The sequence below is a fragment of the Prionailurus bengalensis genome, chromosome E1, assembly GCF_016509475.1.
Source record: "Prionailurus bengalensis isolate Pbe53 chromosome E1, Fcat_Pben_1.1_paternal_pri, whole genome shotgun sequence".
NCBI lineage: Eukaryota > Metazoa > Chordata > Mammalia > Carnivora > Felidae > Prionailurus > Prionailurus bengalensis.
The window spans coordinates 15,421,609-15,433,984 of NC_057347.1; the positions used below are offsets into that span (position 1 = coordinate 15,421,609).

The 12,376-nt window shown below is 51.7% G+C and overlaps 1 protein-coding gene across 4 annotated transcripts in view; it reads right to left on the minus strand.

Annotated features, from left to right (window-relative positions):
- The window catches only part of RPH3AL (rabphilin 3A like (without C2 domains)), a 122,630-nt gene that overhangs the window by 13,310 nt on the left and 96,944 nt on the right, over nt 1-12,376 (minus strand). The window lies entirely within an intron of this gene.

Genomic DNA, 12,376 nt, shown 5'->3' on the forward strand with positions numbered 1-12,376 from the left:
ACCTGACCACCCTGAGCTTCATTTCCTCATCTGTGAGGTGGGGATATACCACAGGACAACCTCAGAGGGCGGGGTGAGTGTGCGACACCCAGGGGGCTTCCTTCCTTCCTTGGTCTCCTTTCCAAGCTGCCACCAGGGACATCAGCAGGGACGGCCCAGACCAGGCTGGGAATTGACCACTGGGGAGTGGAGGGTTTCCTGTGCTTGTTTATTCATTTGCCATTGATTTTAATTAACTCCCTCCTTTGGATTCACAGACAGACAGGAGGCACTGGATAATGAAGACGAGTCTTCAAATCGATAGTGATGTGGTCGCCAGCACTGAAATCCTGTAGTCCTGCCCTTGCTGGAGGAGCTCCAGGTAGAACAGGAGATGGATGGATGATAAGGACAGCTTCCTCCAGCGAGAACATGATACTCTCTAGGGGAGGCAGACAGTGTTCAGGGAGAAGGGAAGTCAGGGAGGGCATCTCGGAAGAGGTGGCATTTAAAAATGGGCACAACTTAGAGATGCTAGGGCTGGTGTGTCCCACAGGCAGGGCAAAGGCCAAGTGGTGGGCTTCTCTGGGGCCTGGACAGCCCCGCTGGCTCAAAGAAAGGTTCCAGGCTCAGGCACCTCGGGCACGAGGTCCGTACTGTTTCTCTGCGGCAGGTTAGTGTTGCTGATTTACGGCAGAGAAGAAACAAAGTGAGTACATATCTCCTGCCTTTGCTGGATGCAAAGTATGGCTTTGCTCTGTCCCTGACCACAGCTCTCTCTCTCCTTCTGTCTCTGTGGATCTCTGGGCCTTTGTCTTTACTTTGTCTCTTCGTGCCTCCTTTTTGCCGATGTTTTAAAAAAATCTCTGTCTGCCTTTGCTTCCCTTATCTTTCTTTCCCCGTCTTGTCTGTGTCGTATGTCTTTGTGTTCTGGGTCTTCCTGGGGTTTTCTCTCATTTCCTTTTTCTGTTTTTGTCAGTTTCTCTCTCTCCAGTCTCATCTCTCAGCATCTTTGTCTGTCTGTCTCTGGGTCTGCATCTCTCTCTCTCTCCCCCTTTCTCTCTCCCCAGGCCTCTCAGTCCCATTCTCTCAGGCTCCAGCCTTCTAGGCTTCTGGGTTTGTCCTTCTGGTTCCCTCACCTGAGCAGAAGCTCAGGGACATGGGGTCTGTGCTCAGAGTCTGGGTGTGGGGGATGGGCTGCCAGGTCTACCTGAGCCCCAGGGGGACCCAGAGGCAAGTGAGGCAGGAGAGGCCTGGTCCCGTTGTCCTGTATGGAGATCCGGGCAGACAGACTCTCCTAGCTTTGTTGTGACTCCCAGACCAGCAGTCAGGAATCAACTCGTCCTGCCTGCGAGGCTGGCCTTGACCTATGATGGACAGGCGGCCCCAGGAGAGAGCTTCCGAACTGAGCGGAGACGCGATGCTATCTCCTTGGACCTTACTAGAGTCTGACAGGGCAGGCGGGACCAGGTTTATTCACTTTACCCAGGTCCCCAAAGGCTGAGAAATCTAGAGTGGGCAGAATTGAGTTGTAGGTGTTTATATGGTGAGACAGGTGAGCGGCTGGGGAGGGTGTGTGTCACTGCGTGAGGTGGAGCCCAACCCTGGCCTGGCCCACGACAGCAGGAGCTCTGTGCACGTCATTCGAGCTGAAGCCGGAGGCTGGCTCGGGGGACAGGGCCCTGCTTTCCTGTCGGCTCGGATGCCATGGGAGTGGGGGCTGGGAGTCCCCAGCACCTTACAGCTGGAATCACCCGATCAGCTGAGGCCGTCACTGGGTTTGGGCAAATGAGAAGCGACAGCCACGGCCCTGACCTCTGTGGTGTGGCTAATGAGGGCCTTCTGCTCTTGGGAAATCAATCCTCAAGCCAATGAGGATGCCCAGGACAGGCAGGAGGGTTGCTGGGGCAGGAGTGGGGCACGGGAGTGGGGGCGACACAGCTTGCCGAAGCTTAGGGCTTCTGTTCTGGGGATGCCCCGCCCCCACTCACCCACACTGGCATCGGACTAGAATTTGGCTTCACCAAGGGCTCTGAAGGTCAAGACAAATTAGTATGCGTGGGCTTCTCTTTCAAAACACAGCCACATAAGAGGTGGCCAGGTCTCCACTTCCCTGGGAAAGGGCAGAGTTTCCCGAAGGCCGAGGGGATCTTTCTGCCCACACCGAGGTTATGATGCAAGTTATTTGACCTCTCCGTGCCCTACTATAAAATGGGACAGCAGTCCAGCCCCCCACCCCCGCCCCCCTGTGTCAGAGGAATGCACGGCGCCCAGCACAGCCTGCTGTGAGCAACCACGCAATCCACGCGGCTACAATAGTTGCTGGTTTTATTTGGCCACTCGCCACTGAGGCCCAACGCATGCCTCTTTCACCTGCACAGACCTACGGGCAGACGGTACCCAGGCCCTCAGAGCACGGAGCGATGGCGGCCATGTGGGAAGCCCAACGACTGGCTGGCCGTTGGGTGTCTGCCCCAGTGGGGCCCACATGGGCCCGGGCAACTTGGCACCCTCCCCACTGCCTTCTCCTGCCTTCGGAGAAGGATGGCATTCAGTTCCCCAAATGGCTGGTGGAAGCCCCAGACGGCACTGTCTGTGCCTCTTTCTGGTTTACTTATTTCCTGGACCCGAACAGCAGACCAACCCCATGCAGACCTGAGTCAAGGGGTTCAGTGAGGGACCCACAGTGCCCTTTTCAGGTGGTGGGAAGACGGCTTCTCCCACCCTCCTCTCTAAACAGTCCTTCCCGGCTCGTGTGCACGCGTGCGTGTGCGTGCAGGGGCAAGGCCAGGGCCAGTGCTGAAACGGGGCTCACCACCTGCCAGACATTTCTCCAGAAAGTTTCATTCCCTTGGATTTGGAGCTAGAAGATAAAAGCTGGAAGAGAACAGACTCTGTCCAGGCTCCCTAGTCTCTCCATCCCACTCATGGGGCAACCAGGGCTCAGAGAGGAAGAGGAACTGGCGTCCCTAGCCTGGGGTCAGGGTCAGGAGTAGGAACATGCAGATGTGACGCGCTCAGGCTCTGTCTTCCACTGGTGAGCTGGAGGGGCCAGTGGGTGAGGCGAGCCGGACACGATATTTGCTCTGCTCCATTTACGACATTTCTGGATATGAGTATTGATTTCCACAGAGAGGTATGCTCACTTTTCTTGCAACAGATGTTCCTGTTGGTCTAAGTCCTATTCTCTCTCTTTTCATAGGGATGTGGAAACAAGAACTATTTCACTTTCTTCTTAATAACCCTGTAAGCGTGATGATCACAGCATCAAGAGACAACAGGGAGGGGTGGGGACTGTGGCAAACCAGAGACCACGCGGCCAGGGTGAAGGGGAAGCTGCGACTCAGCTTGTCCGATTTTTCCAGGGAGGGGGGGCAGTACTGGCAGACTTCCTGATTTTCAAAAAAGAAGCCAGAATTTCACTTTTTTTTTTTGAGAGAGAGAGTGAGACAGAGCGTGAGTGGAGGAGGGACAGAAAGACAGGCAGACAGAGAATCGGAAGTGGGCTCCAGGCTCTGGGCTGTCAACACAGAGCCCAACGTGGGGCTTGAACTCACGAGCCATAAGATCGTGACCTGAGCCGAAGTTGGACGTTTAACCGACTAAACCACCCAGGCGCCCCCCACGTTCTTTTTAATGAGGATTTTCCATGTTTAAAAAAGTTATCGGTGAGCATAAAGCAGGGAGCCAGATCGAGTCACTGCTCCACCAGTTTGCGACCTCTAACACCGGCGCGTGTCCAACCCTTGGCGGACAGATGGCATCCCGTTTCCCAACATGGACGCCCTCCTGCTCTGCTGTCCTCTGCCTCCTCCACGCCTCAGCCAGCCTGACCCCTCTGCCCATAGCACACACTCCCAGATGCTCCGAAAGCTGCAGGGAGTTCATGCACCACGTCCAGGCCAACGTGACAGAAATGCCAAGGCCAGAGTCTGCTGGGGAAACACTGGGGGGTGAGCAGGAGGTGGGAGAGGGCAGCTGAGCGCTCTGAGGAGCTTCCAAAATGCCAATTTCTTAGGAATGGGGAAAGAAGGAAGGTGGCATAGCAACAGCTGGCTCTGGGCAGTGAGCAATCCTGTATGAAAATAAAACATTTTACAATCCACAACCGTGGCTCATTAAGAATGAATGGATCTACTGGTATAAATAGCACGCTGCGTTAAGAAGTCAGGAAACAGCATATGCGTTTGATGGAAAAACGGCTGCCACGGAACTGCTTATTAGCTCCGTCGGCTGCAGCTCCGCACTAACGAGACAGAGGTCTCTGGTTCAATGCTTTGGAGGGTCATGTGGATTTCTTGACCTTGGGCCGTAGAATGCATCCCCATCTCCCCAGCCCCAGTCACAATATGGGGGCAGATTCTGCACACACAGTAACGAGCCCCTAGTGAGTTTCCCCCAGTTTCGAAAGCACAGTATCCTCTATAATATAAAGTATCCAATATGCTTTACTATAATATCCAGCCTCTGCTTGAATGCTCCCGGTGACAGGGAACTTGCTACCATGTCAGACACAAAACACCCCATTCTGGGGTTCAGTGGCTCCTGAGCAAGAGACCCAAACCCCCTGCTCTGTCCCAGCTCTGCTTTGCGGGAGGGCAGTCCTAGCTAGCCACGCCACCTATTATATCTGATGGGGTACAGGCTAGGTGCAAAAGGGACAGCCCAGGTAGGAATGAGTCGGGCCAATCACCTCCGTGCTGAGTGTGGATGCGGGGTCCCGAGAGCGGGGCCAGAGGAAGGGCGTGCAGGTGTGAGGCTAGGGGACGCAGCTGATCCAAGAGCTCCCTGAGAAGGAGAAATAGCCGCTGCCACACTCCTCCACCTCACAGGTCTTGCAAGCCTTGTCTCCTTCCCTGCTTCTGGGAGACAGACCTTCCCAGCAGCCTGGTGGCTATGCCTGTACAGGGGCTGCCTTTGGTGGTGGTCTCTGTTCCTGGCGACCAAAATCCTCTCGCCAACTCTGAAAGGGGACAGCTGGTGCATGTGGTGATTTGGGCAACGGTTTATTCTGTGTTGAACTCAGAGGGGAGGGGGATGGGCTGCGACTCAGACGCCTCTGGGCTGCAGCCTATATAGGTCGGATCGTCCATCACGAAGAACCACTTTTGCCATCCGCAGCTGCCCCACAGGCTGTCTGAGCATCAGATGAGATAACGACCGTGAGCCACAGAACTCTGGCTGTGGCCAACACAGCACCTAGTATACTGGACGTGGTGGCACGGGTGGGTCAGCCGGGGTCATTCCGGAAGGGTGGCCCAGGGTAAACATGTGTAGCCTGATCTGAACCAGACTGCTCAACCCAAACAATCCTGAAGCTTGCTTTCGCTAGACTGCCAACGGAACCACAGTTGAGGATTTTTTAAAAAATCGTTTAAAATTTAGTGAACCAATGAAGTAGCCATGAAACCCCTCTGTTTTTCTCAAAACTGTCCAACTGGAACAAATCCAAAACCTTGAAGTACTTTTCTGGAACAGACCTTGAAGTCAACCTGTGTGTAAATCTGTTCAAACCCATCTAGGAAGCTTGTGCTCTGTTCGTAGGGGATGCCAGGGGGCTGGAGGTAGGAGGGCCCTGGAGAGGGACGGTGACCCTGGCCTCAGCGGAGACGGGAAAGTGAACTTGCCTCACAGCCATGGGAGCTGTAGAGGTCTGCTTGTGCCTCAGCCAGGGGCCTTTTGGCCCATCAAGGTTTCTCTGCCATCTCTGGGGGGATGGAGTATGGAGGAAATGGCTGCTTATACCCCGTGGGTAAGGCTTTATGGCGACTAGGGTGGAAGTGAAATATGAAGAGTCCTCCAGAGTCTGGCCAGGCCACAGGGCAGTGATGAAGGCTTCACACAAGGGGTGCCCTCCCACCTTCCCAGCCCCAGGCTCCCAGGCAGAGGCAGGTAAGCAAAGCCTTACCAATCCGGGGGTCGGTCTCCCAGGAACCCCAGCTCTCTGGCTCCCATCTGAGAAAAGTGCACATATCCTAGAAAGCCCTTTGACCAATGCATGGACTCTAGACTCAGGGCTTCAGGCCCCCAATTTCAGGGGCTCAGCCCCAGAGGGGCAAGCTGGTGTAGACCAACCATTAAGCAGGTCCAGGGCAATGTTGCCTCAGTCAGAGCACTGAGGGCTGAAGAAAATAAGAAGCCTCATCATATTAAGGATCCTTGGCATTGGAGGCAGAGAAGCACAAAATCCTATCAGAATAATTTCCACAGGTAATGACTTCAGTCAGATCAGTTTGGCTCTCTGTCTAGGTCTTAAACGGAATTAGGCTCATCCAATGCCCAGTCTCCCTTTGACCTTTCTTCCATTCTTTGTAGTGAGTGACTAATGGCTAGAACCGCAGCAACCATCTTGTGACCACGAGGGAAAGAGCAAGAATTATAAAGACATCTGTCCTGACATCACCGAGCTGCTGAACCAAAGCTACAGGTGCCTTCCCTAAATTTTCTAGCATGTGGCAAAAAAAAAAAAAAAAAAAAGGAAGCTCTTATTACCCAGATATGCCAGGTTAATATGGCACCCACCACCCCTACCACCAGCAAATATCTTTGCACTTGGCCCCACGGCGGGAATCCAGCTCAAAGGAAAGAAGTCTACGGAAGAGGTGGGCCCGGCTCTAAAGGGATTAAGACCCAAGAACCCATAGTACTGGTTCCACATCTTACACCTTCCATTTCACAGGGGAACAGAGAGACCCAGGAGGGTGCCAAAGCTGGCTGCATTCATTGCTGCCGTCAACTTGGAGCAGTGGCCTGCCCGGGGGAAGCAGCATGGAGCGCTCTCCATTTAGGCTGAGCAGGTGGGAGTGTGCAGTCTCCCAGAGGCATGCAGATCGCAGCCGGGGCCACTCAGGCCGCACCATTCCCCGCCCCATCCTGGGGAAACAACGAATGTCCTGCCATAAACGAGCTGGGAGAGGGCTTACCAAGGGGTCTGCAGGCAAGTTCTTGGCCCAAATCAACAGCCCGTGTCAAAAGAGGGAGAGGGTAGCCAGTCAGGTAGTCAGTCAACCGGCTGACCACAGCCTCAGCCTCGCCGGCTCTCTTTGAGATAACATAGCGGCAAAACCGCTTCTGATCTTTCTCTAATACATTCTCTGTGTTATTTTTAACACTTAGATCTTTAACCTACCTGCAGTGTGTTTCTGAATACACACGGACCGGGGTGGAAACCTAATTATGCTAATTTCAGTTGTGACATAAACCTGTTATTTTCCCAGTGAATTGAAAAACTACCTAAGCTCAGCTTCCATACGTCCTTAGATCTCTTATTTCTCTATTCTGTTCTACTAATCTATTTATTTATTCTATAAGTAAATATTCTATTTATTCTGGTGACAGTGCTATACAATTGTATTGATTATAGTACCTTCAGAATAAGCTTCATTTGGTCAGGCAGCTCCTTCTACTACCTTGCCATTCTTGGGGCGCCTGGGTGGTTCAGTTGGTGAAGCATCCGACTTTTGCTTTCGGCTCAGGTCATGATCTCACGGTTCGTGGGTTCAAGCCCAGCTTCGGGCTCTCTGTGCTGACAGTGCAGAGCCCGCTTGGGATTCTTTTTCTCTCTGTCTCTGCTCCTCCCCCATTCTCTCTCTCCCTCCCTCCCTCCCTCCCTCTCTCTCTCTCTCTCTCTCTCTCTCTCAAAAATGAATATACTAGGCATTTATCCACGGGATACAGGTGTGCTGTTTCGAAGGGACACAGGCACCCCAATGTTTATAGCGGCACGATCGACGACAGCCAAAGTATGGAAAGAGCCCAAATGTCCCATCGATGGATGAATGGATAAAGAAGATAATGGAGTATTACTCGGCAATCAGAAAGAATGAAATCTTGCCGTTTGCAACTACGTGGATGGAACTGGAGGGTATTATGCCAAGTGAAATTAGTTAATCAGAGAAAGAAAAATCCTATGACTTCACTCATATGAGGACTTTAAGAGACAAAACAGATGAACATAAGGAAAGGAAAACAAAAATAATATAAAAACGGGCAGAGGACAAAGCATAAGAGACTCATAAATATGGAGAACAAACAGAGGGTTACTGGAGGGGTTGTGGGAGGGGGGATGGGCTAAATGGGGAAGGGGCACTAAGGAATCTACTCCTGAAATCATCGTTGCACCATATGCTAACTCATTTGGATGTAAATTTTTAAAAATAAAAAATAAAATTAAAAAAAGAATAAAGTAAAAAAAAAGTTTATGCAAAAAAATGAATAAACTACCTTGCCATTCTTTAAAAAAAAAAAAAAAACATTCTGGGGCACCTGGGTGGCTTAGTCAGTTGAGTGTCCCAACTCTTGATTTCGGCTCAGGTCATGATCCCAGGGTCGTTGGATGGAGCCCCACATCGGGCTTTGCGCTGGGCATGGGGCCTGCTTAACATTCTCTCTGTCTCCCTTTGTCCCTCTTCCCTGATCACCTGAGCTGTCTCTCTTTCTCTCAAAATAAAATAATTCTTAAAAAAGAAAAAACACATTTTTGGGGCACCCGGGTGGCTCAGTTGAGTAAGCTTCTGACTCTACCCTCGATTTCGGCTCAGGTCATGATCTCACGGTTTGTGAGTTCAAGCCCTGTGTCAGGCCGTGTGCTAACAGTGTGGAGCCTGCTTGGGATTCTCTCTCTCTGCTCCTCCCCTGCTCATGCTCTCCCTCATCTCTCTCCCTCTCTCAAAATAAATAAATAAAGTTAAAAAAATATAAAATAAAAAGACACATTTTGTTAAATTGAAATATAACTCACATACCATAAAATTCACCCTTTGAAAGCATAGGATTCTGTGGTTTTTAGAATATTCATTAAGTCGCGCAATTATCACCACTGTCCATTGCCAGAACATCTTCATCACATGTTCTCTGTACCCATCAGCAATCACTGCGTTTCCCCTCTCCCCAGCCCCTGGCAATCGCGAATCTACTTTCTGTCTCCATGGATTTGCCTGTTCCGAACATTTCACGTAATTGCAACAATATGCTACATGGCCTTTGTCTCTAGCTTCTTTCACTTAGCATAAAGTCTGCAAGGTTCATCTGTATTGTAACTGGTGTCAGTATTTCAACCCTTTTTAGGGCTGACTAATATTTCTTTAAAAAAATTTTTTTAAACGTTTCTTCATTTTTGAGAGACACAGAGAGACAGAGAGTGAGTGGGGGAGGGGCAGAGAGCGAGGGAGACACAGAATCGGAAGGAGGCTCCAGGCTCCAAGCTGTCAGCACAGAGCCAGACTCAGGGCCCAAACTCACTAATCGAGAGATCATGACCTGAGCCGAAGTCAGACGGACACTTAACCCACTGAGCCACTCTGGTGCCCCAAGGCCGACTGATATGTCACTACATGACTATGCCACGTTTTGTTTCTCCAATGGATAACGGAACATTTGAGTCCATTCCTTTCTAAAGACTCCACTGGGAATCAGGTAGGAATTGTTACACTGAACTAATTTGGAGGGGCCAAAATCTTTGTCTGCCTCTCTGTGTCTTACTTTTCGTCCTTTGGTAAGATTCTATAATTGTCTTCATGTTGGACCTGTAATTCTCTTTCAAAATTTGCTTCTAGGCATTTTGTAATTTTTGCTGCAATTATGAGTGAATTTTCCCATTTTTCCTTCTAATTAGTCAGCACAGAGTAAACTATTGATTTGTACTTGTATACTTTTACTTCGCATCCTGTCAGTTCTCAAATTCTCTTATTAATCCTAGTGGGTGTTTTAGCAGGCTTTCTTAGGTTTTCTTGATATACAACCATATCATCTGTAAGTAAGAAGATTTCTTCTCTTTTCTAATAGTAACAGATTTTATTTTCTTGCCTTATTGCATTAGTTAAATACTACAAAATACTGTCAAATGATGGTGGTGATGAGCGTATTCTTGACTTGCATTTCGATAGAACATGGCTTTGGTGCTTTATCAGTGAATATAATATTTGATGTTGGGTTTTGTTTCTTCTTTGGTAATTTCCTCATATGTAAGTAATTTCCTTATTCTCATTAGATTTTTTATTTAGCGTATCTTTTTTTAACTTTGGAGAGGAAGGCACTTCGAAGCAACACGGGAAACCTAGAAACCACGAAACAATGAAAGACATACTTGACTTGACAGAAATGAAGAGAAGTCGTTTTTGAATGGCAGAATAGTGTGAGTAAAGGCTGGGGTCGAAAGAAACAGAAAGTCAAGGAGGAAAACATTTGCAAGCCATCTAACATCCCTAACTCATAAGCAGCACCTATAAATCAAGGAGAAAATAAACCACCTAATACGAAATGAGCAATGGATTCAAACAGGCAGAGGAGTCCACACCCCAATGCTGGCCACTCCATTTCTGCCTGGCCCTGAGCTCAGCTGTGGCTGAATGGGGTGCTATAAGGGCTGGGCTTCCCAGACAGGCTCTAAACTAGACTGCAGACTATAGTTCTACCCCCAGCCAGCTGCCCAGCACCTGGGCACTGCTGATGGTCGGGCTGGGGAGGGGAGGCGACTCTTGGAGCTCAAGAAACGCTCAATGGTTCCCCAATCATCAGCGGTCTGGAAGGAAAGGTCCAGTGACGTCCCTATGCCAGATTTGCAAGGCTGCCGGCTGGGGGCTGTCTGCGGCTAGGAGTCTGACAGCCTCGAGCCCAGCTTGAGAAGGAACCAGGACTGAGGCAGCGGCCCCCTGGCAGGTTGGGGGGGCTTCCCAGACAGGTAAGGCAGACCTTTCCCCCGAGGTTGCTGCAGACTTGACTTCCAGGCCATGTATACCGACCAGGAGGAAGCCAAAGAAGGGCTGGCGTGGGGCTGACCTCCCCTTGCCCCCAGGCTCTGGACCAGCTGTGAGGATGGCTGCGTCTGGCTCGGGCCTCTGATCTCCCACAACTATCCCGTGGCCACCCGAGTGCCTCGGTGAGTACATAGCTGTTTCTGGGATGGCCAGGGGACCCAAACTCAGCCAGAAGGCACAGATCCTGGCTTCTGCACAGGCTAATCGGAGAGGACAACCATGGGATCAGGCTCGGAAGCAGTTCAGGGACAGTCGGCTTGTTTGTGGCCCCTGCTTACAAACCCCTGTGACGCAGAACCACGCAGCTTTCCTCCTACGTGCCCAGCTGTGCCTCCTTTGCCTCCTCCACCAGCTCCTATTCTTCCTTCCTCGCAGGACTGTGGGTTTCCTCAAGTTCAGTCTGCCCACCACATGTACCCCATGCACTCCCGATGTACGCCTTTCCTGGGTGTATGCAGACACCTCCTGGGCCTCCCCAACCAGCTTGGGGCCATCAGCCCTCACCTTTCTGGTGCCCACGGTGAGACACAGAAGTCATCTGTCTGGGCCACCTCTCCCTGCCTGGGACTAAAATGTGGATCATCACAGGGCTGCGATGCACTGGCCCGGGGCCTTGGCATGAAGGATGTGCTGCCTCGTGCTCTGGGAGCCTGGAGGCTTGTGACCCAGACTTCGGAGGGACACCAAGCTCACACGGGGGCCTCCACATGGCGTGGCCTGGCCGCAGCGCAAAGGCAGTTAATAAGCCGTGCCAATGGCAAGCGTGTGGGCCACTGGCCGCCTCGCCCACGTAATTAAAAGGCCATCTGTGTCTGCGTGGCTGAGGAATGGGGGCTCTGCCCTTCCCAGGGGTGTGTGTGTGCACACGTGTGCATGTGAACATGTGTGCTGTGCGGATGCTGAGCAGACAGGGCGGGGAGGGCCCTCGGGGCCTCCCCTCCCCAACCCCTCAAAGCAACATTCTGTTTCCGGGCTGCAACTCCTCCCTGGGCCAGAGGGGCACAGAGGTACCCTGACAGGGCCCAGAGCACAAGACCCTGCCTTTTGGTCCCAGCTCTGCCATATAGCAGCTCAGGAAGTCCATCCTTCCCTCTGGGCCTCAGGCTACACGTCTATCAAACAGGGCTACTAAATCGCTGCCCGGACTGCCTCTGCAACCTTTTTTTTTTTTTTTTTTAATTTTTTTTTTAACGTTTATTTTTGAGACAGAGAGAGACAGAGCATGAATGGGGGAGGGGCAGAGAGAGAGGGAGACACAGAATCGGAAGCAGGCTCCAGGCTCTGAGCTATCAGCCCAGAGCCCGACGCGGGGCTCGAGCTCCCGGACCGTGAGACCGTGACCTGGCTGAAGTCGGACGCTTAACCGACTGAGCCACCCAGGCGCCCCTGCAACTTTGAAACAAAATCACGAACGTGAAAGTGTTGTGTGAGCCATGGAGGGCCACCTACCGCAGCAGGTGCCATTATCACCAGTGGGGCCGAGCACCCCTTCTGATGCTGGCCACGGCAGCGCGGCCTCCACAAATACCAAAGTGCTCTGGGCGCAAAGTCATTTTTGCTCATTAGGACCAAGGACGTCAGGAGTCCTCCCTTCCCGGGACGCCCTTCCCGGGACGCGAGATGGGTCCGAGAAGAGAGGGTAC